At 39.9% G+C, this 7518-nt stretch overlaps 1 protein-coding gene across 1 annotated transcript in view; it reads left to right on the plus strand.

Moving 5' to 3' along the window:
* TOMM70A (translocase of outer mitochondrial membrane 70 homolog A (S. cerevisiae)) overlaps nucleotides 1-7518 on the plus strand; it is a 28742-nt gene that overhangs the window by 3123 nt on the left and 18101 nt on the right. The gene's annotated exons all lie outside the window — the stretch shown is intronic.

Raw genomic sequence — 7518 nt, forward strand, 5'->3', positions numbered from 1 at the left:
GGATGCCCGGCCTCTGGTCTGGGGGAGACGGGACCGGGCAGGCCGCTGGCCCGGTCCGAAAAGCGGTTGTCAAAGTCCCCGTCCCGACCCCGGGGGACGCGCGTGAGGGGATGGAGCCACGCTGCAGCGGGTGCGCTCGGGTGGCATCCTCATGCTCGGCGTGAAATACCTGGAGGTCGGCCCGTGTAACCGCGGGGTGCTCGTAACTGGGCGTTAACGTTCACGGCTTTTCGCTCATCTTGCTGCGGCTGGTAGTACTTTGCTCAGACTGCGTGTATTTGTTCCAGTCCTGGTACTTGGAAAAGTGCGCTATTGAACGCGTCTGGTCGTGAAGTATGCGTTAACCGGGTGCGTATGGATCTGCTGCTGTTGGGTGAATGTCCTTCTGCTTCTGAGGTGTAGAATAGCTACGAGTAAGTTGCTTCCAGGAATAGCATTTTGAAAAGGAAATCTGTGTTCCACTGTGTATTAGTCTCAGATGCTGGATACAGCAGAGTGGAAAGAAAACACAATCAAAATCTTTTTAAAATGAAGTATTTTCCATGAAAATGCAAAAGTTCAAGCAACTGAGACTTTAGAGTAGAGTTTGCCTAAACAGATATGCTTTCAAGACTTATATTTATCCTGTTGAAAATTACCATTCTGAGAATTTTCAGATAAAATGGTCTATATAAAAATTGAAGGACAGCATGGAAAACCAGAGTCCCGTTCAGATCCATGATTCTCTTGTATATCTGTACGTGGAAAAATGCCTCTAAGATGCACTTTCTGCACATCTGCAGTCACAGATGTATCGTGATGGTCATGTTATATTACTGAGGTGAGGTTACAATTGACAAGCATGTTTGAAGTGGTGGATTTGGCAAACTGATTGGCTTTGATAAGAAAATCCCATTGCAATATTCCTGCATTTTCTTCTCCCGTTCTTGTGCTCTGAACTGTCAGACCACCATTTAAACTTCCTGTCTGAAATGATCAGGAGAGAAAAAAAATTAACTTCATGAGATTGGAAAAGGTCGGTTTCAACCTTGAGCATTTCAGCGATGAAGATTAGTGTTATGTGAGTGGGCAGGCAGTGGCAGGAACACATGGGAGTGGTGAGGAGGATGGCAACTTCTATAGGTAGTGAATCATAGGTGCTCTCAGGCATTCCCGGAAGCGTAGTGAGCTGCAAAACCTATGCTGGACCTGGAGGCAGTTACTTGAATGCAGTGATTTGTTACTTCATGGGCAAGAGTACTGAGTAAGTAGTGTACAGAGGACAAATTCAGACTATGTTTACTGTGGTAACTTTGGCTTGTGGCTGCAAGCTGCATCTGGCATATTAATGGCAGCTTGCTTGCTCCGTGTGAGCTCTGGTGTGCAGGCTACTCATGACCTTCGTGTACCTGCAGTGACTTTGCTGTTAGTATGTGAACTCTGGCTTTCTTGATTGTATTTCTGAATTGCAGTGTATACTGTCAGGTGGTTTGTAGTCATTCTGTAGTTGTACTTGAAGCAAGCACTTAAAACGTATAACACTTATATAGCACTTGATTTAAAATATTGTGTGTCTAGTTCTTTCAGATTGCTCACACACAAATTAAATTACTGGAAGACTGTATGCATCTAAGAATACGTATATGGTTGAGTGGTATGATCCAGGGTTCCTTGAAGAGTGTCATTGCTTATACTGTGAAGAGATGAGACCTATTACTTAGGAAACCTGCAGAAGAAGGTATCAGATTTGCCTGATTACATGAAACAATTGTATAGCTGGTCAAAATACGGCTGCAGAAGGAAAATTAATGTGGCTGCAGGTTCCCTTGACTGCTTTATGTGTGTGTGGAGGATTGCCTTCCTGTTCCTCATATCCAAAGCGGTGATGCCATTCAGATCCCGTGTTTCCACACATATTTCATTAGTTATGGCTATTATTGATAAGACCCTTGGTTGAAAATACAACCATTGCAGATGCTTTACTTGTTAACTATCTGCATTTTATTAGTCTGCTCTAATGCAGTGGGGTATTTTTTTAAGCTCAGTCAGATTTCAAAGACAAATCTGTGCAGTGAATAAGAGCCAGTAATTCATTGCACACTCTAAACACAAGAGGGAAGTCTTCTAGAAAACACATAGGTCAATAATGAATGTGCTACCAGCTGTGTGTATGTGTGTGTCAGGTAACTATTCTTTTACTCATAAATGTAACTTAGGACTCAGACTTTTTTGTACATTTCATTAAATCAGCTTTTGTATCCCTTTCATGCTCTGTTCCCTGTTTCTGAAGACACAACCTTGAATTTTTTTGTTTGTTCTTTGAAAATATGTAGGCTCTAAAATCTTAATTGTTCTTTATTCAGACTTCTTACTATTTTGCATGCAGTTCAAGCTTTTCTTTTACTCGCTGCAGAGGCCTCACATTTTTTCCCCAGGCTGTGTCTGTACTAGAGGATTCTCCTGGCATAGATGCGCTGGCCAAGTGTGTGATCTGTGACTGACGTCGTGTTGGCAGAAGCCCTTAGCATAGGTGCTATATTGGGAAAAGCTGAACTACTTTTGAGATTCCTTCTCCTGTAAGCACAGCTCCTCAACGGAACAGTAAACTGGTATTATTGGACCAGTTAAGTGCCGATGATAAAACTGCATCTATGGATTACTCAAAAGTCAGGAAGTCAAATTGCATCTGTTCTTTATAGAAGTTGTCACTGTTTCTTATAATTTAGATGGAATGTGTGTTAGTTACTCAGTAACAGCAGTTGCTTTTTACATGCTTTCTTAGTTTGTAGTGAATGTTGCATAACTTAAACATGTTGGAGAAGTAAATAGCTTTGCATTTATTGCATTAATTGGTACCCAGTTGATTCATGTTTTTTTACTTATTCCATGATAACTTCTTAGCAACTTTATACCCTCCTTGTCTGATGGGAGCGAGCAGTGGTTAGTCAGTGAGGTAATGTGTTGGTTGCTTCAGTATTTTTTTCTCCTTACATTGAAATCACTTCCTTTTGCAAGTCTGTTATAGTCCAAATCTTGCCCCTGAACTATTTCAGCAAGTTCATAGGCCAACCCTGTGTTTTTGGTATGTGAGAAAGCATTGAGTAGAGATTCTTGAATTGTTTAGTCAGCCATGTGGCATTGTGTGTTGCAGACAAAGCCGTTTGGGTCCGCAGCAGTTCACTGTCTTTGCACATTTTCCTCTGAGCTGGATATAGTCCTTGAATGCAGTGGTGGGTGAACATGGCCAAACTCCTTGGCTTGTGTGATGCCACATATCGGGATCAACAGCCAACTAGTATGGCTTCTTTCCAGTATCTATTTTAATAGCAATTGCTGAATGTTGCCTATCTCATTGCTGTGACATTAGATCAGCATATGAACGAATTAAACCCCTTTGTCTAGATTATACTTATGTTGATACTTACTCTGAATTGATCTAAGCAAAGTATGTAAAAAGTCATTTCTGTTGTACTGTGCACCTGTTGCCTAATAAATCTCTCTATCGATCTACTGTAAGTCTTCTATGTTTCATGCCAGCTATAGTGGACAGGTGTAGAAAACAAACGTGTGTATAATAGCAGTAGAACAATTGTTAGACTCTTGGCAGCTCATGTGCAGCTCGCTTATTCGTGGCAGGCCTGAATGACAAACTCATTTAAAAGGAAGGTGACTGATGGAGAACACTGACAAATTGTACTGTAAACTTGAGCTTAATTATATAATAATTAATAATAACTATAATACGTACTATAATACAATTGCTTGTGCTCTGAATTTACATCTCAAGCGCACGTGGACATGCTTTTTCTCATAGTGGTTTTAGTGCTAAGGAGAATCTTAAAACCATTTGTATTTGGTTAATGCCTTTCAGTATAGGTCGGAGATAAGACTCGAGATGAACATTAGTCAAAAGAAGAGGAAAGATAGGTATTCAGAAAACAACACTTTTTTTTTTTTTTGTACCTGATCTCATCAAGAGGGTCCTCTCACTTGGAGAGGAAAAAAGAGGTCTAGACCAGGGCTTTTTTTGCAAGTTGATGAATTAAGATGGCTGAAACAGTAGTCCCCCTCCATGTCATCTGTCAGGCAAGGGCTCACGCAAATCCTTTTCAACCAAAAGAAAATGCTGAAACTCGCTGCTCGTGCTTCTGTTGTGAATTGCTGTCATCATTGGCTGGCAGCAAATTTCTTGTTCTGCTTTAAAAAACAATCTCCCTCAAATATATAAAGTTCTGAGCTGCTAGTTTAACCATATTGGCATTGCTGGGGATTACTAAGCTTTATTATTCTTGCGGCTGGCAGTCTGTTGCTGTTAAGTTGCTGCTGTTTGCATGCAGTTTCTGAATATTTTGTGAGGAGGGCACATATGCTGAGGTTAAAGTAACAGTTAAGAAATTTTTGTCAGTGCTGTCTAGTCTTTAGACAGTTAGCAATCTGCTTGTTTAGTTACCTAGATAACTGAGTTCTTCTCAAATACACAAGTGTCCTTTGGCTTAAACTCTGTTTTAAGACTTGTTAGTGAACAGTTGCTGAAAGCGGTCCTAAGTACTGACATGTTATTTTTTATCACTGCAGATAACTTCTGAGCTATTTGTTTATACTGCCTTGCCAGATAATTGATTATGAACTTCCACGCATTTTATTGAGCTGTTTTGCTTGTGGCACAGATTCTTTGACCAGAAGTTGACAAACTGTGAGAGTTTTTCTGGCTCTCTGTGGACCTTCACCTTAAGGACAAAAAGTGTCCAGTGCACCACATAGAATGGCAGTGGGTCAGGTGACGAGAAGCAGTGAAATTGGAAAACAATGTCTAGAATTATTACATTTGCAAGAAAATGGAAGAAGAAGGTGTGAGGTTTTTTGATTACTTGTGCACAAGGTACATGAAGTTTGCTTGCATAATCAGTTTCTTATTCCTGTATGTCTTCAATGTAGCAATTGAGAAGGACTGGAGGGCTGAGAAGCAGCAGCTTAAAAATTTTGTCAGGGTTAAATCTAAGGCTTGACAAACTCTTTCAAAAGTTGATGTTATGTTAAGAATTAATTTTCATATTCTTATTTGTGCTATTATGAAAAGGTATTGCAGCATATAATGTGACATGAGTTCTTTAATACCTTTAAAAAAAAAAGCAAAACCACAAAAAACCCGCCCAAAAACAAAACATACCAAAGCAAAAGAAGAGACTCATGAGGTTTAGCTTTTTAGTGGTTTTGGCTTCATCAGGTTATACTGCAGTTAGTTAAGTTGAATATGTAACTTAAACAGAAAATATTAAGCTGCTTTTTTAAAAAAAAAAAGGTTATGAATAGTCTTTAAAATTTCATAAAATTAAAATAAAAGCTGTATTTTTGGTTTTGTTTGTTCCATAAGTTGGTCAGTTGTATACCAAAGCTGTAAATCCCCTATTTTCTGCTATGTTTTCTGTGGTAAAAGAGTTTCATCGTTGCTAAGAAAATAAATCTCAGCAGGATCATTATTTTAAAAAAGAGTTGAGTGTGAAACTTGGCATTGTGGTTTATCACCATTTGGGCTTCAAGACATAGATACAACATTTTGTTACTTTTAATGCACAATTTCCATACAGTCTGTGTGGAATCCATTTGTCATGGGTATGAGATGCTAAGCAACTCTTATTTTTTTCATCTAAATCCTTACCAGAATAGGTTTATTGATGATACAGAGCTGCTATCAGCCTTTGTGTTTAAAATGGCAGCCATTCAATTCAACGGTGTATTGCACGCACACTGAGGACTATAGCAGAATAGTGTGACTAAGGTTGCAGAGAGAAACCATTTAAACTAGACTCCTAGCTCTTAAGGCAGCATAAACAAAAAAAAAGTTGATTTCTTTCTTGCTGTGGGCATTATTGCTGACTTTATTACATGATAGCATGTTATGCTCTAACTCCTGACTCCCTACCCCCAAATTTCTTGCATAGTGCAATGAGTGGGGCAGAGAGTAACCATGGAGTTAGCATCTATTAGATGGTTCTTTTCTGTACAGTTAGTTACGTAGTCTGTGGTCCTACTACTGTTATTCAAAGCTTACTCTGATAACACTGTTACTAATTTTAGTGGGTTTTTCTATGGCATCATGCCCATACCCTCTAAAGTTTTTGGTGGCTGTTGCATGTGCTTTGGCTTGTCTGAAGACTTCATGCTTCCCAAGAACCGGCAGAGCACCAGTGACAGCCCCAGAACTACAGATCTCTTGCTTCCAGTTACAATTCCTATCCCATACCTGACACTGGAGCAGCCATTGCAGTTGGATATTATCCAGCAGTCCTCATCTGTAGCATGGGTCTTTATGCAGGGACTGCGGAGCAGGGCTGTCAAAGTGCATAGGATGGAGTGGACAGACTGGTCAGCCTGAGGCACATATTGGGGTAATAGATCCCTGGGCTAAAGGAATTGGCAGTGATCATAAAGTAGTAATCTAGTTGTAGTGTAGGCTTAATCTCTGCAGTTTTAAATAATTTTCATACTGGGAACACAGGTCTGAATGTTACAATATGGCCCACATCCTGTGGTGTTCTTTTTGGTACCAAGTAAATTGGAACAGCGCTGAATTTTGTAGATTATTTCACAAAGGCATTTCTAATGTGGTTTGCTGTAGAAATGCAGAAGGAAAAATTCAAGCTGACTTTCATGCATTTAAGTTTGTCTGCTGCATATGCGTAACCCTTAGTTACAAGAGAAGCGTTGTTGTATTGGGAGCTAAACTTAGGACATACTTGAAGTAAATGTAACCTTTTCAAACTGGGGTTGAGTTTTAAAGAAATTACTTCTCAAATACACAGTTACTTGTCTCTCAGTAAAAATATTTGCACTCTAATTCTGGTTTGTGTATCCACAGTGTTACACGCAGTATACGAAAAGGGGCGAAGTAAAATTCAAACTGATAAGATTAAATCATTAAAACCCAAAAATCTAAAAGCCATGCAGATTATCTTGTTCTGTGAAAAGTGGATATGGTGCAGATTGATTTCCTATAATCCCAGTGATTGGTGACATGTGAGAGAAGAGCTTTTCTGGCAGTAGGGATATTTAAGAAATTCTCTCCCTTATGTGGTTTCACTGAAGTCTCTCCTCAGGAGAGTGCCTGTAGGATACTTTTGTTCTATTTGGATGCCTATTTTTATGTAGGAAGTAAGGCTGGCACCCATTATCTGGTTCTCTCATGCTATGTTTGGAAACCAGGCCTTAAAAGAGGGGTGTACAGCAACTCCTGGGTTCCCCTTCAGGTTTTCAGTTTTAAACATCATTTAGATGCTAAGAATGATCAGACTGGCATGAAATGAACAGACATTAAGGGAAACAAGCTGATGAAATGCAAAGATGCTTTCAAGTTTGTCTTACAGTGACCTGGGTGTAGTTTGACGCTGGTGGTGGACGAGGGGGGAGAGGAGGCAGAAGTGTGGTCAACGAGCAGCATTTACAATTGCCAGCAGATCCTAGGTGATCTTTTCAGTACGTGTGATATGTAGTGAATCCTGCAGCTATTGTTTATGGCATTACTGCCCCCAGTTTGTACTCTTT

The sequence above is a fragment of the Pygoscelis adeliae genome, unplaced genomic scaffold (assembly GCF_000699105.1).
Source record: "Pygoscelis adeliae isolate BGI_AS28 unplaced genomic scaffold, ASM69910v1 Scaffold55, whole genome shotgun sequence".
NCBI classification, from domain to species: Eukaryota; Metazoa; Chordata; class Aves; order Sphenisciformes; family Spheniscidae; genus Pygoscelis; species Pygoscelis adeliae.